Raw genomic sequence first — 11,269 nt, 5'->3', positions numbered from 1 at the left:
GAATCACTAATAAGCCGGAGTCTTTTGAACGCAGATTTCTTGCTGGGACATACGGTACAATACAATCGGCAAGATAGGCTGGAGCTAGACCGTGTAGTATTTTATACGTAAGTAGTAAAACCTTAAAGTCACATCTTAAGTGCACAGGAAGCCAGTGCAGGTGAGCCAGTACAGGCGTAATATGATCAAACTTTCTTGTTCTTGTCAAAAGTCTAGCAGCCGCATTTTGTACCAACTGTAATCTTTTAATGTTGTCATGTAAATCCAACATATTGTTTGATATACTCCAATTTAAATGTTTTTTTCTTTGTTAAACTTTAAATCTCACCTAATGTAGCCTATTTGTTTGTACAAAGTACATTTATTGTGATATTTATATTTAATTGTCCAGGGTCCGAGGATGAAAAATAGCTATTTGTCTTATTATGGTGCATTTGCAGCAATGGTAATTGCTTTCCTTGTCAAACAAAGCGATACATGAATCATTGCCACTCAGGGAGATTCCGAGCACTGGCTGTGTTCATAGCTGTACAATGTTGAAAAAAAAAAGAAGCATTCAGTCTGTCGTAAACGTGTTTGCTTAGTATTGTTGCAATCTTTCCCAAAAACCTCTTTTTCAGCATGATACTACTAACTGTACATCCATTTTCTACCACTTATCACTCTCCGGGTCACTTGCACCAGACAACATTCACACACTAGCATGTAATTGTATTTTATATGACATTAATACGCAATCAAGCAACTTTTTTGTACAGTTTCACTCACTTTTTTCACCTTGACAGTCGGCAGTCTATCTTAAAAATTACTGTTTTTCTTGCTAATATCATTATTATTGCAAACCCGGGATTTCCTTTGTATGACTTCACATGACCATGTGCTTACAAATCTTAGTGTATTGGTGCAAATGACACTTTAATGCATTTCCAGTCTGAGACTCCCACATAAACCGGAATTAATTGATAATAAGCAACAAAATTAAACATTTTGTAAACTTCAAGTGCTACCTCTGCAATAACAAACCCTTTGGGAGCTTTGAATTTTGGGAAATAACACTGTGGAGGGAGACGTGGTCGGCGCGCCTCCTGCGGAAGGGAGTGTGTATGGCCCGGCTTCGAAGTCCAAGCTGACAGGTGAGTGGATTGCCCAGCTGAGGCTGGTCGTCTTATCAGCAGCTGGTCGTCTTAGCAGCAGCTGGTCGTCTTAGCAGCCATGACAACGGGGAAGAGAGGAGACACACGAGAGCGCAAACACGAGCGAGCAAGAAGCCGCCAGCGAGACAGCACTGAGCTGAAAAGAAGAAAAATAAAATACTTTGTTGCACCTTGGACTCCGCCCACACCGATTCTATCAGACTACAGAAGCCCACACACAAAGAGATTATTACAAACACAATAACAATATTAACAATAATAAAAGTCAGGTTACTTTGCTTGTTTTCTGCTGGCGGGGCATACTTAGTGTCCATTTATCTTTATTTTGATCATCACCTTCGTGGGGGAGGGCGGGGAAGAGGGTTCCCACATATGCGGTCCCCTCCAAGGTTTCTCATTGTATCCCATTGGGTTGAGTTTTTTCTTGCCCTGATGTGGGATCTGAGCCGAGGATGTCGTTGTGGCTTGTCCAGCCTTTTGAGACACTTATGATTTAGGGCTGTATGAATAAACTTTGATTGATTGATGATTGACACTAATATCATTGTTATTGCAGACCCGGGATGTCTTTTGGATGACTTCACACGACCATGTGCCAACAAATCTTAGTGTATTGGTTTAAGTGACTCTTTGTTTCCCGAATGCATTTCCAGTCTCAGACTTCAAGATAAACCGGAATGAATTGATAATAAGCAACAAAATGAAACATTTTATAATCTTCATGTGCTACTTCTGCAATAACAAACCCTTTTGGAGCTCTGCATTTTGGAAAATAACACAATAGCAATATTAACAATAATAAAAGTCAGGCTACATTGTTTGGTTTTCTACTGGCGGGGCATACTTAGTGTCCATTTAGCTTTATTTTTTTTGTTTTACTGCAGAAAAAAAGAAGATGACATCAGCATAATTCCTCCCTTTGGCACTTGACCATCTTACTTTGGTTGTGGAGCGCAGCCAAAAGGGGTGACGGTGAAAAATGTCTCTATGCAGTGTTGGCCTCAGTTGCCACGGTAGCTACAAAGGGCAGAGGAAGAATGCAATGCTCAAGCTGCTATCGCAGGACGCACTGTTGTATTATTGTGGCAAGGTATTGTTTTTTTCAGTATATTTTAACTTTTAAATTAACTAATAATTACATTGTTTTGTGCATGTGTGCGTGTGTTTGTGTGAATTACAGAGGCCCTTAAAGACAAACCACCATTGTAACTCACATTCACACCAATGGATAATTTATTTTCCAATTAGCGCAACATGCATGTTTTTGGGACTATTGGGAGGAAGGAAAGAATACTCACTTGCAAACTCCACAACGAGATTCCCCAAATGACATTCGAATGCATCCTGACTGTAAAAAAGCTGACATGCTGGCCACTAAGCCATTATGCAACCTGCAATACAATACAATAAAACACTTTAATTTGGGTACAAACGAAGACAATACAATACAAGGAAATAAAAAACAATGACAAATTTGTATTTTTTTAGAACTGGCTGCAGAATTTAGGAAAATTAAATATATTACAAACCTAAGCAACAAAAAAACACGTACAGGCAATATAAAATACAAATAAATCACATTATGTCATGCAGTTATTTTTTCAAATCATCAAGCAGGCCAAAAGCTTTAAAAATTGTCACATTAATTCCAATATACACCTGCAACTCTTGCATTTTTTATAAATAAAGAAAAGCAAACATTCAGTAAGTAAGTTGGGAGTTGAATTTTCAGAAGTACACAGAGAGAAGTCTCTAGGTGACGATAGCGTTTAGTGGTATGACTCTAATTGGTCTCTGGAGCATTAGAACACAGTCTTGAAGGTTCTGTATTTTTACACTGTACGTCGGACTGAACAACCTGCCCATTCACCTCATTTTAAAACCCTCTACTCACCCTTGGCAACTCAACACCACCCCGCTGGCCTCTGAGGGTTGCATGGCTTGTATCCTTTCTGGTATTTTTAGATATCCCATAAGAGTTTGCACCTTCCCGTGAGAACCAACACCTGCTGCGGCCATCCATTTACCCGAAGCCAGACAACATTGCCTTCTAGAGCCCAACATTAGAAGGTTGAATGCCACATCCAGACATGTTTAGGACTTCTAGGATCTGCTTAATCAAGTGTCTGACTGTGCCCTTCCAGCTTTGACTCCCTTTCACCAAACAACACGCAATGTGATGGTTTATCCGCCGTCAGCACACATGGGGCGCTGGCTCGGCGCTGTGTGCGCAGATGGGAACCCGAGGGACTCCAAACAACGACACAGGACTGCTGATGGAGCGACTGGAAAGAACAGCTGCTTCTTTGGCGACATCAACTAATTGGCATCTCGTTGACTTTAAAACAACCTGCTTAACCTGTTTGAGCGCAAAGGAGTGTTCTTGCGACATAACACTAAAATAACCTACATGTTGAGTATAGAGTAGGGTACATACAGTCGCGATCAAAAGTTTACACACACAACGTTGATATATGTTTAATGAAGCGTGATTATGTGCATGAGTGTATGTATATGTACTTGTATATGTACAGAATGTGTATATGAATGTTTGTACAGTAAATGTATATGTACAGTATATGTATGTTTGTACAGTGAATGTACATGTACAGAATGTGTATGTTTGTACCGTGAATGTGCATGTAGATGGACAAACTTGGAGTATGTAAGTATGTACTGTATTTGTACCTATGTATGTATGAATAACCGTGTATGTGTGAGTATATGTGTGTTTGTATGTACAATATATTCGACTCCCAGTGTGCATGGGAGCCAGAGTACGGTCCCAGCCGCCCAGAGAGCTCAACCCAAACAGCAGGTGTGGCAACCAGGGACCACCGGCCCCACGCAGCCAGGCCGGCCAGCGACAGGAACCCCGGAGCCCGGCCCAATGCGCCGCCCGGAAGAGCCAGCAGCAGGCCGCAGACAGACGCGCCCGGCAGAGGACAGGGCACGAGAGAAGCAGCGGATGGCCAGACCCCAAGCCAGCGAGAGACAACCCCCCACACGGGCAGAAAGGCGGGACGCCCCGCCCGGGGAGACCCAGAGACTCCCCGCAACTGGATGGCAAGACCGCCCCCACCCCACTAGCACCCGGGCCCCCACGACCCCACCCCTCACCCCCAGGGAGCACGGTGCGGTCCACACCAGGCCACCCCACCCAAATCGGCCGCCACAGGACCACCAGGCGCAGGGCCATGGGAACCACCCACCCCACCTGCAGGGACCCCAACGATGGAGATGGAACAACCAGCAACCGCCCTGTCGGAGGGGGGAAAAACAAAAACAAAAAACATAATAATTAATATATAAAAAATATACATATATACATATGCGTAAATAATATATATATATATATATACATATATATACATACATACATACATACATAAATATATACACACATACATACATGCATATATGCAATATAGATATTCATACATACACATACACACACACATACACAGATACATGCATGTATGCAATACATATATGTATATATACACATACATACATATATACGTATACACATACATACACACATACATACATATATACATACACATACATACATACACACACACATATATATATACATACATACATATATACACAAATAAACATACACACACCAAAATGGATACATGGATGATACAGCAGAGGATTGGGGGAATGTAATGTGGTCAGATGAAACCAAAATATAACTTTTTGGTATAAACTCAACTCGTTGTGTTTGGAGGAAAAAGAATACTGAGTTGCATCCCAAGAACACCATACCTACTGTGAAGCATGGGGGTGGAAACATCACGCTTTGGGGCTGTTTTTCTTCTTAGGGGACAGGACGATTGATCCGTGTTAAGGGAAGAACGAATAGGGCCATATCGTGAGATTTTGAGACAAAACCTTCTTCCATCAGTGAGAGCTTTGAATGGTTGACCAAATACTTATTTTCCACCATAATTTACAAATAAATTATTAGAAATTCCTACAATGTGAATTCCTGGATTTTTTTTCACATTCTGTCTCTCCCAGTTGAAGTGTACCTATGATGAAAATTACAGACCTCCGTCATCATTTTAAGTGGGAGAACTTGCACAATCGTTGGCTGACTAAATACTTTTTTGCCCCACTGTAATTCACTTATTTATGAGTCCAATTTTTTGCAGTGTATTTGAGTATTTATTTTGTAATCAGCCTGGCCTAAACCTTGATGTTAATCTATGTGATTAACACATGCTTACATATCATTTGACAAGGTTTATCCTGTTAAACTGCAAGTAGTTTAGACATAATAATTTAATACAATTAAATTCAACAGGCAGCACAGTGGAAGAGGGGTTAGTGCATTTGCTTCACAGTACGAAGGTCCTGAGTAGTCCTGAGTTCAATCACGGGCTCTGTATCTTTCTGTGTGGAGTTTGCATGTTCTCCCCGCAACTGCGTGGGTTCCCTCCAAGTACTCCGGCTTCCTTCCACTTCCAAAAAACATGCACCTGGGGATAGGTTGATTGGCAAAAACTAAATTGGCCCTAGAGTGTGAATGTGAGTGTGAATGTTGTCTGTCTGTCTATCTGTGTTGGCCCTGCAATGAAGAGGCGACTTGTCCAGGGTGTACGCTGCTTTCTGCCCAAATGCGGCTGAGATATGCTCCAGCGACCCCCTGCAACCCCAAAAGGGACAAGCGGTAGAAAATGGATGGATGGATAAAATCAGCGGTAAGATATAGTGGAAAAGATGGGGCCCTGAGATGAAACATGTGAAGAACCCCTGGAGAAGAATATACTGTAGTAGAGTACAGTAGAGTAGAGTACAGTGAAATAGTGCAACGTGGAGTAAAAGTTAATCAAAGTAGTTAAATATATGTACTTACAGTGACAAGAATATTTTTTTCCGAACAAAAACAAATAAACATAAATTACAGTAATGTGATTATTGTGAAATAAACTGTATATTTGATCTAAATGCCTCAATTAAAACAACAAACTTCCCCTACTTGGTTTCGAATAACACAATGCCATGTTCATGTTGAATTAACCACACCAGAGCATACAGTTTACTTTAGTGTGCAGCGTTGGCCTCGTGCCGAGTGAAAACAAGCCTGAGGGGAAACTAGTTAGACACTCATAATCAAATTGTCTGACTCTCCCCCTCCACTATAGCCTCTACTAGCCGGTGCCAATATTACTTCCAACTGGTGCCATGTGATAAACGCTCCAATCAGAGTGCAACTGGAGTTCACACACTACTAATGAAGAGAGGCACTATTTATTTAGTGGGCCATTTGGCAGCGTTGCTCCATTCGTCATTCTTCATGCAGTGTCTTCCGAAAAGTCGACCACTGACAAGAATTCAATGCGGTCTGGGGGTGCGGGCGGTGTGGGGGGAGGGAAGGTGTGGCCACATTCCAAGCGGTCTCTGACTGAGGCTTGGAATGTTGATGCTGGATTTAGTCACATGTTAGCAGACAATATGACACATTTGTGCTGATATCATGAACAGTCAAAACACAAACATAACAGGGAAGGGATGGGTTGGATAATCCAATCCAATACAATCCACTTTATTTATATAGCACATTTAAACAACAAAATGTTTCCAAAGTGCTGCACAACAATATTAAAAACAACATTCAAATACTATCCTGAGCTCCACCAATGACTGAATAAAAACAAAAAAATAAAAATAAATACATATAAAACCAATATAAAAACAATATAAAATAACAATGATTAAAAACGATTTTAAGGGTGAATCCAATTAAAACAGTAAATAGAAATCAACATTTTAAAACACAGAGGACAACAGAGGACCACACAACTCACGTAGTGTTAAAAGCCAGAGAATAAAAATGGGTCTTAAGACGAGACTTAAAACACTCCACTGTGGGAGCAGTTCGAATATGGAGGGGCAGAGTGTTCCAGAGCTTAGGGCCGACCACAGAGAAGGCCCTGTCTCCCCTGGTCTTAAGTCTTGTCTTGGGCACCACGAGTCGGAGCTGGCTCTCGGACCTCAGAGCGCGCGCAGGAGTGTAAATTTGGATGAGGTCGGAGATATAATGAGGTGCCAGTCCATGTACAGCTTTAAAAACAAAGAACAAGATTTTAAAATCAATTCTAAAATGAACAGGGAGCCAGTGCAAACTCTCAAGGATTGGGGTTATATGCTGGCGTTTCCTGGCCCCTGTTAAAAGTCGTGCTGCCGTGTTCTGGACTAACTGCAACCGGGAGAGAGCTTTTTGGCTAATGCCAGCATAAAGTGCATTGCAGTAGTCCAGGCAACTTGAAATAAAAGCATGCACAACTTGTTCAAAAAGGGTAAAAGATAAAAACGGTTTTACCTTTGCAAAAAGACGAAGATGATAAAAACAAGCTTTTAAAACGCCTTTGACTTGTTTGTCAAGTTTAATATCACTGTCTATAGTGACGCCAACGCTGGTGACCTTGGTATGTACATCATTTTGCAATGGTCCCAAGTCAGTGAGGGCTGGACCGGAAACTAAAATTTCAGTTTTTCCCTCATTCATTGTTAAAAAATTCTGGGCTAACCAAGCCTTGACGTCGCATAGACAGTTGAGAAGGGGTGTCAGGGGGCTGTGGCCTTTGAAATCGGCATATACATTTCTCACGTACCCCTTGGCAGATAACAGAGCGCAGACATTTTATTTTCTATTTTACTGTAAGATAAGTTCTTTATACATTATTTAAAAGTCACTCATTTGTTTATATATTCGAGTCACATGTGAGCGACAGTATCTCGACTGACTTGGGGCAAAAAGGCGGTGTACACCCTGGACTGGTCAACAACCAATAACAGGACATCCATCCATCCATCCATTTTCTACTGCTAGTCCCTTTTGGGGTTCGCGGGGGGTCACTGGAACCTATCTCAGCTGCATTCGGGCGGAAGGGGGCGTACACCCTGGACAAGTTGCCACCTCATCGCAGGGCCAACACAGACAGACAGACAACATTCACACTAACATTCATACACTAGGGCCAATTTAGTGTTCCCAATCAACCTATCCTCAGGTGCATTTTTTTGGAGGAAGCCGGAGTACCCGGAGGGAACCCACGTAGTCACGGGGAGGACATGCAAACTCCACAGAGAGAGATCCCAAGCCCGGGATTGAAATCAGGACTGCTCAGGACCTTCGTATTGTGAGGCAGATGCACACCCCCCCTCCACCGTGCTGCCTAAAAACAGGACAGTTGTAGAAAAAAATAAACTCACACTTGTGGAGAACATGCAAATTCACACACTGATGTTCCAAATTGTAAAATGAACCCCCAATCCCTGTGAAGCAAACATGTTAACCACTCGACCACCATGTGGCCATTTAAGAATCCGACTAAAAATGTCTTGTGATCATGGACTTCAGGAAAGTCACAGCCCTACAATCTCCCCCTCACCTTGATAGACTCTCCCACCGCCGTCTCCATTGTGGACTCCTTTCGTTTTTTGGGCACCACCATCACCCAGGACCTCAAGGGTGCAGTTTTATTCAGCCATCATTGAGTCCATCCTCACCTCCTCCATCACTGTGTGGTTCCCCGGCGCCACAGTCCAGGATAAGCATCGACCTCAGCGCATCGTACGTGCTGCTGAGAAGGTGATTGGCTGCAAGCTCCCATCCCTCCAGGACCTGTTTTCCTCCAGGACCAGGGGGCGGGTGGGGCGGATCACAGCTGACTCTGTTCACCGTGGACACAAATTATTCTCCCCTCTCCCCTCAGGTAGGAACTTCGGTCCATCCAGACCCACACCTTCCGCCACCTGGACAGTTTTTTCCCCTCGGCCATCAGACACATGAACAATAACAATATCAGATAGTTCAGTTACAGCTCATGTTATTCTATTCAGTGTTATATGTGTTTTATGTGGGAGAGTGGCCGTGCACAACCCGAGGGTCCCTGGTTCAATCCCCATCTAGTACCAACCTCGTCACGTCCGTTGTGTCCTGAGCAAGACAATTCACCCTTGCTCCTAATGGGTGCTGGTTAGCACCTTGCATGGTAGCTCCCTCCATCAGTGTGTGAATGGGTATATGTGGAAGTAGTGTCAAAGCGCTTTGAGTACCTTGAAGGTAGAAAAAAGCTCTATACAAGTACAGCCCATTTATTATTTATTTATTATTATTATTATTATTATTATTATTATTCGGGCGGCATAGCTCGGTTGGTAGAGTGGCCGTGTCAGCAACTTCAGAGTTGCAGGTTCGATTCCCGCTTGTGCCATCCTAGTTACTGCCGTTGTGTCCTTGGGCAAGACACTTTACCCACCTGCTCCCAGTGCCACCCACACTGGTTTAAATATAACTTAGATATTGGGTGTCACTATGTAAAGCGTTTTGAGTCACTAGAGAAAAAGCGCTATATAAATATAATTCACTTCACTTCGATGGCAGCATATGTTGTTCCAAAACCTGTAATTATATTTATATAGCGCTTTTCTCAAGTGACTCAAAGCGCTATATAAATATAATTCACTTCACATTATTATCTTGCACAATTGCACCAAGAAAAATTCCTGGTTTGTGAACCCGTTCTCAAACAATGGCAATAAAAGCTATTCTGATTCTGATTCTGATTATGAGGTTTTTGGTCTTTTCTGACAAGGCTCGAGACTGGCGTTAAACAAAACCAAAGCATTAAATCATAAGGTTCATGCAGTTTGTTGTGAGCTTTCAGACGGTTTTTAGTTGCCTCTGTTTGCAGGGTTTTGTAGTCTGGCTATGTCGTGACGTCAGAGCGAGGCGGACTCACTTATTTGGAAATTAAGTCAGGCCCTCAGCTAGAGGCCGGGAAGGTAGGATAAAACATTATTTTCATCTAATCTTGGCATGCGCATAGTAACTATGCATCTGCTTTATTCGATTGGTGAGTGTGCAGGTGTACCTAATGTTGTGACCGGATGAATCTATATAGTGTTTATGGTGTTTATTTTCAGTGGTGTCTGGAAATAAATAGCCGCAACATCTTCAAGATATATTTTTAAACATTGTATATTTTCAAAAGATAAATTATTCTTTCGGAGCGAGTGCACAGGGCAGAGTATCCTGGCCGAGTCATACCAAAGACTATAAAAATGGGACCCTTTGCCTCCCTGCTAGGCACTCAGCATCAAGGGTTGGCATTGGGGGTTAAATCATCAAAATGATTCCCGAGCGCGGCCACCCCTGCTGCTCACTGCTCCCCTCACCTCCCAGGGAGTGAACATAAGGATGGGTCAAAAGCAGAGGATAATTTCACCACACCTAGCGTTTTTGTGACTATCGTTGGGACTTTAACTTAACTTTTAATTTGCAATCTGGGAACAGACGACAGACTCAAACGAGGACAATGGAACATCATTTAAAGCAAAACACATCTAAAAATATTACATAGGCCACAAGGAAGTGTTTTAAATGTTGACTAAAATCATCATAGTTCCCATTTAATATAATAGAATAGAAATAAATCCAAGTAATACGCAGTGAAATTATGTGAAGTGGAATAACTACAGTGGGTTGCTACATTTGTTAGTCTACTATGCAAAGCCAACGCCATTCATCGACAACACCCAGAAACCCCGCCGGATTCGCTGGGCCCGAGCTCATCAAAGATGGACTGATGTAAAATGGAAAAGTTCTGTGGTCTGACGAGTCCACATTTCAAACTGTTTTTGGAAACTGTGGATGTCGTGGCCTCTAGAACAAAAAGGAAAAGAACCATTTTGTCACGTTTATGCGGCGCACTTGCTGCGCGGAGCCGCCACTTCGTGGATGCACACACGACCAGCCAGCAGGACCGCAGGCAGGAACAAGCCTCAACACAATAAAACAAAAGAACACCGGTACAAAAGGGGGAAAAACAAAGCGCGTGCCAATGCACGGAAAGCTAAAGCTAAAACGTAGGAGGAAACAGAAAACATTAAACGACGTGCCACACGCACGTGAAGCTAAGGCGGAACTTAGCACAAAATAATCTATGATACCAAATACAAACCGTGACGTGTTGCGAAAAATAAAATAATGGACCGAGGACAAACTAAGGAATCAGGTGGGCCTGAATACACAAATAATTATTAGAAACAGGTGTGTGACAGGAGCCCGCGAGGAGGAACACAATACGTTGCCA

General features: G+C 42.6%; 1 long non-coding RNA gene across 2 annotated transcripts; it reads right to left on the bottom strand.

Annotated features, from left to right (window-relative positions):
- LOC133559893 (uncharacterized) lies at positions 1 to 3,480 on the bottom strand. 2 transcript variants are annotated; one of them, XR_009808311.1, is made up of 3 exons: positions 3,049 to 3,480; positions 2,453 to 2,545; positions 1 to 1,290 (listed from the first exon to the last, which is right to left on the bottom strand). It is a non-coding gene; the product is annotated as an uncharacterized LOC133559893 (long non-coding RNA). The 2 variants fall into 2 exon arrangements; XR_009808310.1 differs by lacking the exon at positions 1 to 1,290 and adding an exon at positions 1,434 to 2,171.
- Between the last annotated feature and the right edge of the window lie 7,789 nt (positions 3,481 to 11,269).

The sequence above is a fragment of the Nerophis ophidion genome, linkage group LG10 (assembly GCF_033978795.1).
Source record: "Nerophis ophidion isolate RoL-2023_Sa linkage group LG10, RoL_Noph_v1.0, whole genome shotgun sequence".
Classification (NCBI taxonomy): domain Eukaryota; kingdom Metazoa; phylum Chordata; class Actinopteri; order Syngnathiformes; family Syngnathidae; genus Nerophis; species Nerophis ophidion.
The sequence above is the reverse complement of the archived record's forward strand: the minus strand, read 5'-3'. Positions and strand labels throughout refer to the sequence as shown.